Consider the following 18,717-nt stretch of genomic DNA (forward strand, 5'->3'; position numbering starts at 1 on the left):
AAATGGAATTAGAAGCATCACTTCGCGTGAGCAGATAATATTTCTGGTGCAGTATTGCTGAGGGATGCTGCACTACAGGGGATCCCTGATTTACAAACGTCTGACATACAAACACTTATCCAGATGAAAATGATTCCATACAGGAATGTAATCTGACAGATCTGACAGATGAATGTTTCCTCATCCTTATGAGCAGCACCTTTCTATTGACCTGCATTGTTTTCTGGTGAAGGGCTTATGCCTGAAATGTCAATTCTCCTGCTCCTCGGATGCTGTCTGACCTGCTGGACCTCTCCACTCCAGCATCTGCAATCCTCACTTGCTCTCCGAATTGTTTTCTGGCTTGCATTCAAATTGACTTGCAAACAGACTCCAGAATGAACCTTTTTCCAATCTAGGGACTGCCTGGATTGCATTTCTTATCTTTCACTCTTTGAGAAGAATCGAGAGTTCTCACTGGACCCTGGCCAACATTCCCTCCTAGCCAGGGAAACGCCCCTTTGCTTTTTGAGAACTGGACTTGGACTAATTCCTCTTTGTACCAACGATTGATTACATTTGAAAACTTATTCGTCGTTTTTGTGTAAATGCTTCGGAATTTATGGAGAAATAGATAAATGTCATGTAGGTTACATTGTTAAATATATTATAAAATATAGTACATTGTCACAGTACTCTCTGGAAAACAAGCCTTTATAAGACGTTTACATTATTATATCTGACTGTTTTATCCTGGCAGCAGACTTAAAGACACACAATAAACTGGTTAAGGGAGTCTGCTACTCAGATAAAGAAACCAAATTTAGATATGTAATCATTGGAAGCTTAACTCCTGCAATCAAAATTAAAAGAAGCTCAGTACAGAAGCAACTTAGCTTGCCTCAGTTAGGGGAATGCTTAATAGCTGAGTTTTTCTTCAGTAATGAGACATTCATTCCATCTGAAGGGGAGAGTACAGAGGAAAACTGGCTGAACCTGCTTTGTCCAAACCATGCCAGATTTGGCTTCCTGTTGGCCAACTGCAGAGCTCTGTGAACACAGCCACTGGCATGGAAAGTTGCCAGCTCTTGAAAAAACAGTTGCCAAAATGTTGCAATGGATCCCTTTATAAATCAAACACCTTCCTACTCCTGACAATGTGTGAAAAGATTATTGAATAAAGGCAAAGAAAGTTCAGAAAAATTACACAATATTGTATTATAAAGAAGCACTGTTTTTTTTTCTAGCAATTAGGAAACTTCTCGTTATTATTCAGTTAACTGAAATGGAAAAGCCTCACCCTTCCTGACAACTCATAGCTGGCCTGCAACTGGTAGTGAATGGTAACTGTCCCTGTATAAAACAAATTTAAACAAGATTTTTCAGTGTCTATGGGACTTCATGTAGTAGCTAGGGTCCTACCATATATCACAATTTTTAAAAATAGTTCTAGTTCATTGAATACTGTTGGTTGGTGTTACATTTGGGATTCTATTATGCCTCCAGCGATTTACTGTTATCAATGAGCCAAGTGTTTGTGCGTCTGGCAATCGACAGTCTGGTCTGCAGTTGAAACTGAAAAAAAAACAAGGAACGCTAAATCTGCATTAACTACTGGCATGATAGGGTATTAAGTAGTGACTGGGAGACAGGTAAATAGGAGGCACATCACATTAGTATTGTAGAGTTCTGTCTGATCCACCAATGTTTTACCAACCCTGCCACTCCCAAACCCTCTCCCCACCCCCATCCTCTGTACTGCTTCTGAATGCAAGAATGCCATAAGAGATGATACTTGGGTGTGCAAAGAGGCATTAACAATATTATGGTACTGATGATTGGTAAAAATGACAAACACCTCTCCCACTCTTGTCCTCGGCAAAATGTCAAACCAAATAGTAAACTGTTGAATGGGTGAATGAGCAGCTCTTATTGGATCTGTCATTTTCTTCTCAGACTTGAGTGGCAGAGTCCCAGTATTGCACTCATCATAAAGTAAACATTAGGGCTTGGTGTGTACCAGTTAGAAACACTGTTCTTTTTCCTGGAAGCACTGAATTGTGTGCAGCCTGTATGCATCGGAAATTCAAGATTCAGTCTTTACTGGGCTTTGTTTTCCTTAAAATAGTGATATAAAAATAAATAATTTCAGTATTATCCGTGGTTCTGCAGCACTACATAGTTACAAAGGAATATACTTTATTATCACAAATAATAAAGTTAGCCCCTAGTTTAATTTGAATATAATTCCTTTGATTATGATAATGCTTGATCATCAGCCATGATCATATTGAATGGTGGTGCAGGCTCGAAGGGCAGAATGGCCTACTCCTGCACCTGTTGTCTATTGTCTTTAAAAACACCTCATTGGCTAGACAGTGCTTTGGTACAATGTGGGGTTGTGAAAAGCACTCTCAAAATGCAAGTATTTTTACTTTAGTTTGATTTTAATGAATGTTAGGGTAAATCTTCAGTTGCATTATTGTGAAGGATGACAATGTCATTTTGAAACAATTCTACTCCTGTCTCCTAGTGCTCTTGCCTCAGCTTGCTGTATGTTTTGATGCAGTCATGTCTGTACTAAGAGCTTTGGGGGGCAAAAGGAGAGTGTCATCACTTGCTGCACCATGTCGTGTCTCATGAAAGGAATGTAAGGTCAAATAGTTCTCTTTTAATTTGGACCGGGGAGACTCAGATCTGGCACCCTAATCTCAGTGACAAAGTTGTAAGGTGAAATATTTAGCTTCTGTGGAAAGAAAAATTAAGCAGGATGTCCAACAGATGTCCATCTGCTAATGCCCATGTATGTACACCATCAGTATGTCTACAAACAATTGTGTCTATTGCCAGAATCATGGAGGTGATATGGGTCTTGGCCACTAGCTGGTGATTAGGCAGGGTCCCAGATGCCTCTATTTTTGAGATGTCCTCTGTGCGCCACTCAGGTATTTAACAGGTCAGCAGCAAGCTATCCCCAGGGATCAAGGAAGTGGAACGACAAGTCCTGCCCAATGTGTGTTGCCAGCCAATCGGACACTACTAATACTACTGAATGGCAGCATGACTGTGGAGGATGGTGTCTCCTCAGTGACCCCTACTTGATCCCAGGCCATAAATAGGTGATGGCAGCAGGGAGGTATTGGGGAATAGGGTTTGGAAGGGGAATTGGCAACATTGGTGACTCTCAGTGGGAGCCCTTTCTGATGCTGGGTCTCTCTTTCAGACATCAATTGTCATGGGACACATTGTTATGCCACTCACTGGGGTGTCACAATTGTTACACTTGCTGCTGAGTTAATACCAGTGGTGATGAGATGAGGCTGTTAAGTGAATATTAATTGGCCACTTAAGGACTTCGACCCACAGTTTGGGGCTGTTAATCCGTGGGCCTTCCCCCCCCCCCCCCAAAAAAGATTTAATCAGGGTAAAAGTAGGAATATTGCAAAGTGCCACCTACACCTGATTAAATGCCTTCCCCCCCACCACAGCATGAAACTTGCCACAGGGAGAGAGCAAAAGATTCTGGTCAATGTGTCTGTTGACTGGACTATCGATGTATTGGTTAATAGATACTGACCTCCCTGAGGCCAGGCTAAAACAACAGTGTTATAAATCCAACTTTACAACCTGTCAGGCTGAACAGAAGCTGAAGCAGATCATAAACTGAGGTTAAATTAGATCTCCCTCCTTCTTCTTTCCAATCACCTTAAATCTGTTCCCCCCCAGTTATGACCCTTCCTGTCAATGAAAGCACTTCCTGCCTCAAGAGAAAGTACCAGTCCTCCTGTCTTTTTGTTATTTCTGCAGGTTCCAGATTTAAAATACTATCGTGAAAATGATAGATGACTAAAACATCAGGGGGATTATAGTATTCCCAAATCCACAGCAGGTTTCTTTAACTCTTCATCTTGCTCAAACAAACCATAACACCATTTTCATTCCATAAACGTTTGCCCACCTGAAAAAGTTTTGCTAATAAATACAGGTTGGTTGCAGTTCTAACAGCTTTAAACAGGACTCCTTATATACCCTTTCCCAAGTTCTTTAACTTACAATTGAGAGAAGCCTATGGACTTCTGTTATCATTAAGATTAAGATTCATCATTTGTTCTCTCTGCTACTCCTCCTACTATTTTTCAACAAAATGAATCCTTCAGTGGATTTCCTGTGCTATTACTGAGAATGGTATTTCCAGAATCTCTCCAAGTTCACCTTGTCCATTAAACTTATGGAGGGTCGGTGACAGACTTCGTATTATTCAAGTGCATGAAAATAAAATTGTCATCTGTTGCAAATCCTCTAATAACTGAAGAGTCCTGTGCCAGATGGACACAAACTCTAGCTAACGAACTTCCCGTTCAAGTCTGTATTTTCATTATTGGTGGTCAGGGAAAGCTTTGCTTAGTCACCTCTGGCCTGAATGTTGTGAGTTTGGTGTTTTTGAAATACAGAATGTGAGTAGTTCCTTCCATGCAGACAATCAGCTGCAGTATTTTCAAAAGGGTGATTGTAAAACCCTTCACATTGCAGATAATGTAAAAGCTTTCAGATGATATTGGGAGCCTGCTAAATTAAATTGATTTTTTCTTAAGGTAGCCTTCATGCTGTTGAGGCCAGCATGATGAAGGACAATGCCATGTTGTCTTGTCCTATCCCCGATGAACAGTTGTCCACTCAACTTCCTTGCCGTTCCACATTCTTAAAATGGTATCAATTTCCTGTCCCCTAGGTTACGATCTTATCTATTTCAAAATCACCATTACCACTCTCCTCCTCCATCCTTGACCATTCTGTTCTTGAAAACTACTGTCTCCAACATACCTTTCCTTTCTAAAAGTGCTTGAACTTATTACTTTCAATCCCTTCTTTTTTCTCATTCATTCATGGGACATGGGCTCCGCTGACTGGGCCAGCATTTTCTGCCTGTCCCTGGTTACCCTTGAGAAGGTGCTGTTGAGTTGCCATCTTGAACTGCTGCATCCCACATGCTGTAGGTCAATCCACAATGCTTTAGAGCGGGAGTTCCAGGATTTTGACCCAGCACCACTTGCTGCATTTGGACATGGACTGCTTCTGTATCTGAAGAGTCACATTGTGTATCTGAAGAGTCACATTGTTTAATCATCAGCGAACATCGCCACTTCTGACCATATAATGGAGAGAAATACATTGATGAAGCAGCTGAAGACGATGTTTCATAAGATCCTACTGTGGAGGTATTCTGGAGCTGAGATGACGAACTGTCAATAATTACAGCCATCTTCCTATGTGTCTGGTATGATTCCAACCAGAAAGAATGTTCTCCCTGATGCCCATTGACTCCAGTTTTCCTAGGGCTTGTTGATGCCATATTCAGTAATGCTACCTTGATATTAATGGCAATCACACTCACCTCACCTCTGTGATCCAGCTCTTTTATCCATGTTCGAACCAAGACTGTAATAAGGTCAGGAGCTGAGTGGCTCTGGCAGAACCCAAACTCACTGAGCAGGTGATTGCCAAGCAGGTGCTTTTGTCATCGCACTGTTGATGACACCTTCACTTGCTTTACTGATGATTGAGAGTACCGGTAGATTGTTGCTAATTGGCCACAGGATTTGTTCTGCTTTGTGTGTACAATCCATACCAGGGCAACAGTCTGCAGTATTGGGTAGATGCCAATGTTGTAGATGTACCAGAACAGAGCTTCGAGGGGTGCAGAATATTCTGGAGCACATATCTTCAGTACTATTCCTGGAATGCTGTCAGGGTCCACAGCCTTTGTGCCTTTTTGGCATCCATAGTACCTCCAGCCCTTTCTTGATATCACGGGAGTGAAACAAATTGACTGAAGACTGCCTGCTGTGAGGCTCAGGATTCTGGGTCATTGCCTCAGCACTTCTGGCTGATGATTGCTGCAAACGCTTCATCCTTAAGTTTTTCACTGATGGCTCTCCTATCACTGAGATATGGATAATTGTGGAACCTCCTCCTCTCGTGAGTTGTTTAATTGCCATTTAAATTTGGATGTGACAGGACTGCATTGCTTAGATGTGATCTGTTGGTTTTGGAGTTGCTTAGTTCTGTCTATCACTTGCTACTTCTGGTGTTTGCTACAAGGAATCCTGTGCTGTAGCTTCACTCGGTTAACATCTCCTGTTTAGCTGTGTCATTGACCTTGGCGTGCTCTCCTGCACTCCACATTGAACCAGAATGATCCTCTGGCTGATGTTAAATGGTAGAGCGGGGGATGTGCTGAGCTATATGTTTGCAGATCATGCTGCAGTACAGTTCTGCAATTACTGTTGGCCAGTGGTGCCATATGGATGTCCAGTTCTGAGTTGCCAGATTGCTCACTCAGTACTCAGTCTCATTGAAAAATTCTTCAGCTAAAATTGGTATGCTAAAAGCTGACGTATTTGGCCTCTAAGACAAAAGCACCAACATCAAAGATCCCAGTACTCCTGCTACGTGGGCCTCCAGCTTCTGACTCATGCACACTGGTCCTCTCTCCAACCTAACCACAGCAACCTGGTACCTGACTCAAGCACTGCAAGCCTCTCGAGGTCTTCATCCAAGTTATTGGGACCTCATGTATACTATGTCTTCACCCCTCACCACCACCACCACCATCCATTGCAAGAATTGCCCCCTTGTCACTGATTCCATCCCCTTCCATGTGACTGTCTCACATTGATCTGGCATTTATAAAACCTCAGTATTGTGCATATCTGAACTCACATCTTACTTCCCCTTAACACAATCTGTCGCACTCCACCCCTGTAAACTTGCCCTTCTTCATTTTTATTGTAGCCCATTCAATCATAGGTCTCTCATTTATGAGTTAGACCAATTTATGAGTTAGTTGCTAAACGGCTTCTTATCAACCATCTTCAACAGATTTCAGCTCAATAAAAAATAAGCTCCACCTTAACATGCATAGACTTCAGATCAGAGTCGAAGAGTGTGTTGCTGGAAAAGCACAGCAGGTCAGGCAGCACCTGAGGAGAGGAAAATTAATGTTTTGAGCATAAGCTGCTCGACTCTGATCTCCAGGACCTGCAGTCCTCACTTTCTCAGAGACTTCGGGTCAACCAGCGTCACTGACCTTGGGGATCTGTGTTTACTGCTATCTGTGCTTATTCAATGTCTCAAATTTAAAACTTTCAATCCAGCATGTCCATCTATTTATGGTCTTTGCCCTGCCTACACATGCAGCCTCTTGCAATTCTCGACTGACTCCATTAAATTTTCATTCAGCTAACTTTGCTCCCTCCTGAGTTGCCTGACTCTGTAAACTACATATTGATGATAATGACTTCAGAATCATAGTCCAGAGTCTGGAATTCCCTCCTGAAATTACTTTGGCTCCCAAATTCTCTTTCCTTCTATATTATCAATGAACAAACTTTTGCTCACCTTATCTGATTTCTCCTTCTTTGATTCAACATATCTTTTCCCCTCTGCTGATATGGTTCACCTTGAAATTTTTATAAATGCAAGTTGTCATTGGCTTTGTGGTCAGAACACAGCAATCTGCTGTTAGTAATCCTGGGGAAAACTATTTCCTGCCATTTGTGGACCTACACTTTGCTCTCTCCCAACATCAGTTTGAGGGGCCCCTTCCTCAAACTCAAAAGGACCGCTTTCCAGGGTTTTTTTTCCCCACTTCAGCATTAAGGGGCCCATCTGGTCAAACAGGTTGCTGATGTTTTTTGTTTTGGTGTAGGAATTCCTACACAAGTTGTACAAATGACTCATTTACAGTCTCACATTCTTCAACAAATTCCCTTTCTTTTCTCAACAGGTTGAGATTGGATAGCTCAAGAAGGTTGCTTCCTATGAACTGATTGTTTTGGGTTGAATTTTGGTAGCACCTCCAAAACCTGTGATTCCATCACCTAAATTGGAAAAAGGCAACAGGTGCCTGGGAACACCATAAACTGCTCCCCTCCAAGTTACACATCATCCTGACTTTGAAATGTATCACCATTCTGTGTCTGCTGCTGTGTCTGGAGTTCCCTATCTCACCATATTGGAAAAAGAGCGTTTTCACAACACAGACTGCAATCAAGAAATACCAGCCAACACCTTCTCAGGGAATTAAACTCTGGCCTTACCTGTGATGTCTCTATTTTGGAAATGTGACAAATTCCAATTAAGCAGCAAATTTACCCTGTCAGAATCAATTAAGGGTAAGAATTTAAATGTGAATTAACCAACTTGGAGATCTGTGCGAATTCTCAAGGCAGTAACTGTCATACAATTTGAATTGAAAATCAATAGATTATTCAAATAGAGTGGTTTTAATTTAGAAGTAGACTGTATACATATACAATGTAAAACAGCAATGTACAAAAATGAAATATGCCATCTAACTCAGTGATACATATATACATTAAACGTCACGCTAATGTTGACAAAACATTTCTGATTTGATGTGCTGGTTGCTAAAACATTTTTTTAAGACACGAGCAAAGGTTATCACTTGGACCTTTCTTCCTAAACACAAAACAATCCACATTTGGCTGAATGATTTCAAAGTTTTCATTTGACACAAAACTTAGAAGAATTGTAAACTGTTAGGAAGACAGTGTGGAATTCCAAAAGGATGTTGACAAGTTGGAGTGAGTGGATAAATGGCACATGATGTTCAATGAAGAGAAGTGTGAGGTGATACACTTTGAGAGGAATAACATTAAAAGAAAATAGAAAATAGGGGTACAATTCTGAAGAGGGATGTCTCTGTATATATGCACAAGTCATTGAAGGTGGTAGTATTGGTCGAGAACAGTGAACAAACCATACACAAATATTAAACAAAGAAACACAATTGCTGGATATCTGACAGGAAAACAGAAATTGCTGAGGAAATTCAACAGGCCTGGCAGCATCTATGGGAAGAAAACAGAGTTAACATTTTGAGTAGTATCCTTGGTTTTATTACTATGAGCATACAGTACAAGAGCAAGCAGGTGATGTTGAATTGTAGAAAACACTCGTTAGACCTCAGCTGGAGGATTGTGTGTAAGTGGGGGCACCACACAACAGAGAAGATGGGAATGCATTGGAGAGTGTAGAAGTGATTTACAGACATGGCTCCAGGAAGTAGAAACCTCAGTTATGAGGACAGATTGAAGACATTCAGGCTGTCCTCCATAGAGAGAAGAAGACTGAGAGAGTTGATGAAGGTTTGCTACATTGAATCAAGTTCTCAAAAGACCCCCAAAAAACTGGATCACGTTCTTGAAAACTGATTATTCAAAACTCTTTTAGCAACACTGAGCAGTTGAACCTGTTAACTGCATTTAACAGGTGGGCACATGCAATAGATGAGAGATAAGTAAATAAATATAATTGGTCAGCCCTCTTGTGGCGCAGTGGTAATGTCCCTGCTTCTGTACCAAGAGGTCTGGGTTCATGGCCCACCTGCTTCAAAGGCATATAATAACATCCCTGAACTGGTTGATTAGTAAAATAGGTTACATCAAAATTTCTTTAAATTAGTTAAATATGAAACCGAGGTCAAAGTTAGTGATGATCAAGACTACCTCTGGCCTAACATATGGTGCCTAAAAGTTGGTATCAAAAAGGTATGTACTTAACTTGGTTCAAGGAGGAGATTATTCAACACACACACACACACACACACACACACACACACAACTTGATACCAACCACCACTTCCTTCCTGCCCTGATTTATGAACAGACCCAGTTTGGAGCCAAGAGGAACAGGGATGCTAGGCAACCCTACAGGAACTATAGTCAAGAGTGTGGTGCTGGAAGAGCACAGCAGGTCAGGCAGCATCTGAGGAACAAGCAAATTCTCGATGAAGGACTTTTGCCTGAAACGTCGACTCTCCTGTTCCTTGGATACTGCCTGATCTGCTGTGCTCTTCCAGCACCCCACTCTTGACTCTAATCTCCAACATCTGCAGTCCTCACTTTCACCCACAGGAATTATGCCTATTGTTGTGGTTCTGTTCGCCGAGCTGGGAATTTGTCTTGCAAACGTTTCGTCCCCTGTCTAGGTGACATCCTCAGTGCTTGGGAGCCTCCTGTGAAGCGCTTCTGTGCTGTTTCCTCCGGCATTTATAGTGGCCTGTCTCTGCTGCTTCCAGTTGTCAGTTTGAGCTGTCCACTGTAGTGGCCGGTATATTGGGTCCAGGTCAATGTGTTTGTTGATAGAGTCTGTGGATGAGTGCCATCCTGGACCCAATATACCGGCCACTACAGTGGACAGCTGGAACTGACAACCGGAAGCGGCAGAGACAGGAAGCGCTTCACAGGAGGCTCCCAAGCACTGAGGATGTCACCTAGACAGGGGACGAAACGTTTGCAAGACAAATTCCCAGCTTGGCGAACAGAACCACAACAACGAGCACCCGAGCTACAAATCTTCTACCAAACTTTGAATTATGCCTATTCCAATCACCTACACCTGCCCCACCAAACACACCCCCACTCTGCCAACTGTAACCCACTCCAATTCCCCTCATAGGAAGTAGCCAAAGATTGCTAATGGTGACATGGACCTCCTAGGATTGATATCTTTGCACAATGTCACAGTTTACAAAACCAGTGAACGAACCTTTATCCATCCATTAGCTTCTTGTGTCAGACTGGACACGAGATTTAATCCAGACTAATTTCTAAGTTAGAGAGTGTTACAGCAAAAGATGCAATAAAGGCACATTCCCAGGAAGTTTAAGCATATGTGTGAAAAATAGTTGTTATGCTTGACAAGTAATAGTAACAAAGAATAACATAACTCCAGAACAAAAAGTTAAATGCAATAATATCATCATACAAACTCTCCTGTGTCAGGTTGTAGCCAACAAACACAAAACCACTGTCATTTTAGTAAAATGCATGTGTGAAATGTTTTGTCTCTGTTGCTCTGAAAACAGCACGAAGCATTTGTTGATTTTATGTATCCAAATACAGCTAATGGTTGGGGACATCATTTGGAACTGGATGACAGATCTCTCATGGGTGGTGAAGTAATAGAATGAATTAAATAAGGAAAAGTATGAAATCAGATGCGTTATTCCACAACTTTTGAGCATATAGACTTAAGTATTATTTGTTTTCTATGATGTATTGTAATCCATATATTAAATATGTCTGCGGACAACATTGTTTCTTCTGCTGCTGACTGATAGTACATTAATGCAGTTGTAGAGCATGTTTCATTGAGGTGAAAGCTCAAGGAGTGTTTATATTATATAATACCTGCTTGAGTGGTGCCAGATTCCTGAAGTGTGGATTTTGGGGAGCCAAATGCAACTCAAATGTGAAATTGCTGGCTCATACTATGTTAGGATGCTGGAAAAGCTAGTTTTATAGTAAGTCTTCCATTTGGCTGGTGGTTTCTGACAACTTACGTCTTGCTTGACAGTGATGGGCAATCGGTGCCTAAGAGCCCAGAGACAAAACCAGGTAATATGAGGCTTGAATTTTGGAAATGTCTCAATTTTTCATTGATTAGACTTTCTTTCCCCCTCTTTTTTTGTTGTTTTTGTATTATTGCCGACACTTTCTTTCACATCATTTAATGCTGAAGATTTACATATGTTTCAATCTCTTTCTGAAGCCCTGTATATTAGTCGTGTTGCTTAGGATCATGAACAAGTGTGCATTCACAGGTTGCTGCTATTATAGTGCCGTACAATAAATCCACAGGTGTGTACATCTCATAAAACCAAGCTCTCCTTCATTAATTGACTTCTAAAACCTCGCTATGACAGAGAGAGAGACCAGTACCTGTACACGTACATTTGATGCATTAGAACAGATACACACAAGTGTTATTTACAACTAAATAAACTGCACTTAGACCCATATTCTAAAGTAAAAGGTCTGTTCAAAATTAATCTCTCCATCCAGTTCTCCACTTATTCATTTGCTGTCACATGACATTTCTAATCAAAAAATTCAGAATACAAATGCAATTCTCACCAGTATCAAACACAATTTGACAAAACTCTTGCAGGAGTTGGAGTTTAAGCAGAATTACCCTTTAGTACTCAATGGATTAAACATTTTAAAAAGTCCTTGCACCCAACTTATTTGCTATATCTTGTGTAATTGTAATTAGAAACATATTCTTACAGCTGGAAAGATCACATTAACGTTTGTAAACTGTAATCAGTAACCACTTCCATTAAAATATTTAATGTGGCATTTTCCAAAGCTGGCTGACAATTCAATTATTCCCAAATAACACTACAAAGAAACCTTTAAAAAATGTCTGGTAATTTACTAGTACCGGTGTGTAAACGCTCAGAAAACTGCAGTGTCAGTGAGTCCAACCGTCTCTGCTTCCTGCAGTTTAATCAGGAATGCATATTGCTGCCTTTGTGATTCTCCAAAGTGGTATCAGTGGAAACAAGTATGGGCTGATTGAAGACTGAGGCTCCTAACCTCCTGAGTTCTGACTTTCCCACAGCAGCTTAAACAACCCCAGCAGTCAATGAGACTGAGCATTTTCTTAGAATCACACATCTCACTATTGCAAACCTTAAAAAAGAGCAAACAAAACCAAGTTACCTTTAATACTGAGCAATCAAAGAACATACAATCTTCTGGTCATACAATAGGCTTAAAAGGAGAAACAGGCTTATGGTAGTTACAATCTAAACATTCGCAAAACCTGCGGACTAAAAACAAAACAGTGTACCTGAGAGATCGTATTCCTTTTTTTGGCCTTTCTAAGAGATTTTTTTTGCTTTCCACACGCAGTGCACTCTCACAGGACCACACAGTTCCTACTGTACAGCTTTCCTCTCTAACCCCCACTCAGATGTGATGACACGCTCTAACCCCAACCATCTGTTGAAACACGTCTTCAACCACTCGGCACAAGACAGCCTTCTCAATCCAATCACTGGAGCTGGGTGGCTCTTAAAAAAGCAGGAGGCTGGGACAAGGACATAAAAACTTTAGTTTTTTAAGACTCAAAGCACCAGTAACCTGAGAGCGTGTGAAAGAGGAGACTGCTATAAATGAGGGGGGGGGGGTACTGGAGGACGAGGGGGAAGAGTGATCCCCCCCCCTCCCATTAGTTAAGCTGTTATTTAACACAACTCCCTGTAATCTAAGAGACATATTCCCCCGCCCTCCCCATCCCCCGACGACTTCCAAGGAAACTTTACAATGGGAAAAGCAGAAGCACATTAGCCCCACTTAAAACACATTCATTGAGAGTAGTTTCCCCCAACACTCCAGCGCTTTAGAGGTGGAGACAGATCTTATCTGATCTGCTGATAAAACTGTGAACATACCTCTGGTTGTGCAGGGCTGCTCCAGTGACAGCCCAGCACATTTCGTTGGTAAGTCTCTGACTCCCTGCAGCAACCCTGCCTTCCCAAATCCCCGTCACCCAAACCACGGCACTATTGTCTCAGATTTACACAACCCCTTTTTTGGTCTTTTAATCAAACTTAATAGGTCAATAAAAAAAAAACACCATGAATCCGTTCGTAAAAGTCTAATTTTGTGAAAGTAGTATTTCTGCCTGGGCTACATTTTACTGCTTTCAGTCGGTGATACACGAGTATATCCAGTATATGGGGGAGGGGTACAGAAAATCTGGGTGAAAGCCATTACCCCTATCAAGGAACGGGAGTGCTCTTGTTCAGCAGTTTACGCAGTGTATACAGAACTAGCCAGAATGCATGGATCTTAAAATTATGTTTGGATTAACTTCCTTACTTGATACTTTGTAAACTCAGCACACAAAAAACAGCAACAATGCTGAATGCTCCATTTTCTGTTGGCCCCCCCTTACTAACACATACTCAGTTTCATTGGGATCCGAGACTCTTATTTGATCATTTGTGCTTGATACTTTCACTTCTGCATTGTCTTAATCTCTTTTTGCTTTTGCAATTGAAAGGGACCACTCTCCCAAATTTAATGATGGCACATTCCTTTGGAGTTGCCTTCTGCCTTGAGGGAGTTTGAAGCTAGGACTTGCAGAGACTGGTGACTCAGTGGTCAGCACTGCTGCCTTGCAATGCCTAGGGACCCAGGTTTGATTCCATCCTTGGATGTTTGTATGTGATGGGGTTCCTCCCACAATCCAAAGATGTACAGTTTAAGTAGATGAGCTATACTAAATTGTCTATAGGAATATGCAGCCTAGATGGATTAGCTGTGAGTTTTTGGGTGGAGTACTGGTCAAAGGGTTGGTGCAGACTTGATGGGCTGAATGGCCTCATTTTGCACTGTCATTGATTTTATGATGGTATCTGGGTGATCTGCTGGACCTGAGTGTATGTGTAGCTTTGAGGCCCATTGCCCTTCTCACACAGAGGGAAGGGGTGCTGCCTCCAAACAGAAGGTGCTTTTTTTTAAAAAGTACACACCAGTTTCATTCTTCAACTCAAACCTCAGGTCCTTGATTGGCAGCAACTGAAACATTGAGGAGTGAAGGTGTGAACACATAAAGTATACATTACAGGAGTCAAACACTACACAAATGTTAACTATATCCACATGTGTAGTGCAGGGAATACCTTTTCTGAGGCACCTTTCAGTTCTCTATTTTAAGAAAATCTGACTGCAAATTAAAACTGAATTATCATGGTTTTGAGAGAGGTTTTGTGTTTAGCGCATTTCAACGCCATCTGCTCTGAAAACACTCAGGAAGTTCTGTACTGCCATTTGAAAAGATTATGCTCTAGCAATTAATCCATGTTCATTGAAGGAACCACTGCAGTGTCATCTTTATGCAGTAGTAATACTTTACTACTTTCAATTAAAACAGAGTGTAATAGGCTCAAATTAATAAAGCATATTTTGGTGTTGGAAGCAAGAACATAAACAATAAAGATTGGCGTAGGCCATTTGGCCCTTCCAGCCCACTCCAATGTTCAATAAAATTACTGTGAATCTTATATCTCAACTCCACCTTCCAACACTATTCTCAGTGGTCAGTTTTTTAAAAAAAATTCATTCACAGGATGAGGGCATTGCTGGCTGAGTCAGCATTTATCACCCACTCCTAATTGCCCAGAGGGCAGTTAAGAGTCAACCACATTGTTGTGGACCTGGAGTCATATGTAGGCCAGACCAATAAGGATGATTTCCTGCTCTAAAGGACATTAGTGAAGCAGGTGGGGTTTTTTCAACAATTGATTCATGGTCATCAGTAGATAATTAATTTCAGATTTTTGTTTAATTCAAATTCCACCATCTGCCATGGCAAGATTTGATCCTACGTCCCCAAAATATTATCTGGGTCTCTGGATTAATGTGCTCATAATGATACTACTAGGCTATTGCTTCCCCTCAGCTCAGTTGTCTGGTTTTTGATGCAGACTGATTCCAACAGTCAGGGTTCAATTCCTGCCCTAGCTGTGGCAACTAGGAAGGACACTCCTTCTCAACCTCCCTCCTAGTGGTGACCCTCAAGTTCATATCACCACAAGCCAACTCTGACTGATGAGTGAGTAGGACTATAGCGACTTTTCCTATTTCCTTTGGTACCTGAGAATTGATCAACCCCATGTCTTTCACACAAACTGTGATCGACCCTCAGAATAAACCTCAAGGTATAACAATGGAGACAATATCCTCAGAATAATTTATGATCTGCTTAGATACTGTAAATGTACTCTGAGGTCTGTACGTTGAATGAGCTAAGATGGATAAAAGGCTTCACTGATCTGAATTGTACTTCTTAGATTTGAAAATTTTTGTCATCATTTGGTATCCTAGTTTTCTTCCTCAATGTTGACAGCTCTGAAAGCAACTCCTTGAAGCACCTTCAATTAGCACTGCTGCCTCACAGAACCAGGCACCCAGGTTTGATCCCAGCCTCGGGCAACTGTCTGTGTGGAGTTTTCTCCCCGTGTCTGCGTGGGTTTCCTCCGGGTGCTCCAGTTTCCTCCCACTGTCCAAAGATGTGCAGGTCAGGTGGATTGACCATGCTAAATTGCCCCATAGAGATATGCCGGCAAGGTGGGTTAGCCATGGGAAATACAAGGATAAGGTGGGGACGATGGTGGGGGTGTGGGGGTCTGATTGGGATGCCCTTTAGAGGGTTGGTGTTGACTTGATGGGCCAAATGGCCTGCTTCCACACTGTAGGGATTCTATGCTTCTTTTTGAGCATAAGGTAAACTATTTGGCTATGGAAGGCATTAGATTTGAGTTGTATTCCATCCTGTACAGGCATTCAGCTGAAGCTGGATAGTGGAGAAGTGATAATATTTCTTAAAAGTTTCTCAGAAGTGATTAAGTACTAAATGAGGTTGTTTTGGCACGAGAAGAGATGTTGCAGTAATGGGATAATTAACCCAGTATGATCTTTTATGTTTTGTACCTCTTCATTATAAAAATTTTTTTTATATACTCCCGATCAAAATTAAGAATTTTTTTTAACATGGCAAGTGTAGAACCTTTTGTAGAAGTGTCACTCTCCAAATGTTGAATGCAATATTTAACTTGAGTACCCAAGATTCATGTGAAGCACAAAATGACTCTAGTGTCTGCCATCTGATTACAACAGCCAGTGAAATAAAACAGGAGCCAGCCATGCATGTTTGCGCAGTGAGTTTCTGTGTAGCACAGGGGAGTCAGAATGCCAGCGGAGACCCGCCATCAGCAGACCGAACTCACTTTATTCACAAAGGAAAATAAACACGGCATAGTGCCCACCAATTAAAATGTGCAAGTTTAACACTTGCACCAGTCAGAAAAGTAAAAACTATTATCTACTTGCATTAACACTAGTTTCAAAGTTGTCAGTTTTAGTATTTTAAGTGCTCTGTTTATTCCAAGCAGAAACAGCTGTGCTTACTCACTAGTTCGCTCAACCAGCCAATAAACAGCCCATTAGAAGGGCACTAACCATTGTTGCCACATTAGGTCAAACTACAACACGAGTGTTAGTTACTCAGTGATTGATGGAATGAATGAAACAATCAGTATTACAGCAGTGGAGCTACATACACAGGCACTGCTTGAAATTATTACTAATGTAAATGACTCACATACATAAGATTCCATCTGTAAGAACAAAGATGAACATAGTCCAAAAATAATATCAGTAGTCAAATGATAGCATGAGCAAATCAAGTTAAAGGTCCCAGTATGCACTTACACCACAGAGTACATTTTTTAAAAACAGGTTCTTCCTCTGAAAGCGAGTGTGCTTGACAAGCCTGGCTCCCTGTTGAGTAGGGAATGCCAAGGAAGAGGCTGCGTCCTAGGAGAAGGTTAGATTGCGCTGCTTGAGGTAGAGATTGTGTGATGGGCACAGAGTGGCTTTTAGGGTCGGAGTGACTGTAGGAAGTCAGAGAAAGATTGGGGGAAGAATTAGGAGGTAAATAACTGTATGTGTGAGGGTTTGAGTCAAGGGGTTACATTGTCTTATGGACAAAGGGTGTGCCGTTATTACAGACTTGGTGGGAGATTGTGGAGGTTATTGGAAATTTTCTAGGACAATCAAAAAGCTAGCTTCTATAAAAATATCCCCTGTCACACACATGCACAGACTGACACAGACAAACACACAAAAGAAAGGGTGTTATGAATTTGGGGTAGACTGGGAAGGCAGTTCACTGGGCCCCATCCATGGGATTCACTGAGATGGTTCTTTTTGTTTGTCAGGATCTGCTGCTCCTTAATGTTTCTTCTCCAGTTACTGTGACCTGATTACAGGAGGTACAGAACAACTGGCTCACACTCAGAAAGTCTCTGAGTTATTGAGTAAGAGGTACAATTTACAACAATGATGAGAGGCTATAATCTGGCTTTGTTCAGGCTCAAGGTGATTTTTTACTACAAAGAGCAGCTAGTTCCTTTCTAGAGGTCCAATGGCTTATGCATAAGCATTTACACTCACAAACTGTCCACACACACACATTATTGTTCATAGAAAGAAGGCCTTTGTCATCAAAACTGCTCACCATTACCTAGACCAATCAGCCACTTGTTGCCAGCTGAATTTCCATTCATATATCAAGGATCACCAGACCTATTGAGTTTTCCCAGAAATTTCTGTTTTTATTTCATACACACTCCTTGACTCCAACTCATTTGCAACTAGACTGGCCTCACTACTTGAGCAAACAGCAGTATAATCAGCACTCATAACAATGTTGAAAATGTGTTGCTGGAAAAGCGCAGCAGGTCAGGCAGCATCCAAGGAATAGGAGAATCGACGTTTCGGGCATCAGCCCTTCTTCAGGAATGAGGAAAGTGTGTCCAGCAGGCTAAGATAAAAGGTAGGGAGGAGGGACTTGGGGGAGGGGTGTTGGGAATGTGATAGGTGGAAAGAGGTCAAGGTGAGGGTGATAGGCCGGAGTGGGGTGGGGGCGGAGAGGTCAGGAAGAAGATTGCAGGTTAGGAAGGCAGTGCTGAGTTTGAGGGATTTGACTGAGACAAGGTGGGGGGAAGGGGAAATGAGGAAACTGGAGAAATCTGAGTTCATCCCTTGTGGTTGGAGGGTTCCCAGGCGGAAGATGAGGCGCTCTTCCTCCAGCCGTCGTGTTGCCATGGTCTGGCGATGGAGGAGTCCAAGACCCTGCATGTCCTTGGTGGAGTGGGAGGGGGAGTTGAAGTGTTGGGCTACGGGGTGGTTGGGTTGGTTGATCCGGGTGTCCCAGAGGTGTTCTCTCAAACGTTCCGCAAGTAGGTGGCCTGTCTCCCCAATATAGAGGAGGCCACATCGGGTGCAGCGGATGCAATAGATGATGTGTGTGGAGGTGCAGGTGAATTTGTGGCAGATATGGAAGTGTCCCCTG

At 41.9% G+C, this 18,717-nt stretch overlaps 1 protein-coding gene across 22 annotated transcripts in view; it reads right to left on the minus strand.

Moving 5' to 3' along the window:
• The window catches only part of sulf1 (sulfatase 1), a 403,560-nt gene that overhangs the window by 301,455 nt on the left and 83,388 nt on the right, over positions 1 to 18,717 (minus strand). For 12 of the 22 annotated variants that reach the window (XM_072571463.1, XM_072571466.1, XM_072571444.1 and 9 more), the window contains exon 1: positions 12,643 to 12,846. The exons of 6 other annotated variants lie outside the window; for them this stretch is intronic. The gene's annotated coding sequence lies outside the window, so the exon portion shown is untranslated. Of the gene's footprint in view, positions 1 to 12,642; positions 12,847 to 18,717 lie in introns of those variants that run through there. 4 more of the 22 variants (XM_072571469.1, XM_072571468.1, XM_072571471.1 and 1 more) reach the window with 2 other exon arrangements.

This window comes from Chiloscyllium punctatum, chromosome 5 (genome assembly GCF_047496795.1).
Source record: "Chiloscyllium punctatum isolate Juve2018m chromosome 5, sChiPun1.3, whole genome shotgun sequence".
Taxonomy (NCBI): Eukaryota; Metazoa; Chordata; class Chondrichthyes; order Orectolobiformes; family Hemiscylliidae; genus Chiloscyllium; species Chiloscyllium punctatum.